The following is a 204-nucleotide window of genomic DNA, read 5'->3' as shown; positions in this document are numbered from 1 at the left end:
CACACCTTCAAGAAAGGAATATGGTCTATGTATGGGCAAAAAAAGCACCCAGTTAAAATGGGTATTTACTCATTTTAGCAAAATCACCATCATCATCTTCACTGACATTATCACGATCACTATAATTAATTTTATTATCAGAATTATTCCCAGTACTATTGCTATCACTTCCTTTCTTATTATAATCTTAACGCCTTGGATCTG

General features: G+C 32.8%; 1 pseudogene; it reads right to left on the bottom strand.

Annotated features, from left to right (window-relative positions):
- The window catches only part of LOC119585374, a 17,640-nt pseudogene that overhangs the window by 8,497 nt on the left and 8,939 nt on the right, over positions 1–204 (bottom strand).

Source organism: Penaeus monodon, chromosome 19 (assembly GCF_015228065.2).
Source record: "Penaeus monodon isolate SGIC_2016 chromosome 19, NSTDA_Pmon_1, whole genome shotgun sequence".
NCBI lineage: Eukaryota > Metazoa > Arthropoda > Malacostraca > Decapoda > Penaeidae > Penaeus > Penaeus monodon.
This window is presented reverse-complemented; position numbering and strand designations above follow the sequence as displayed.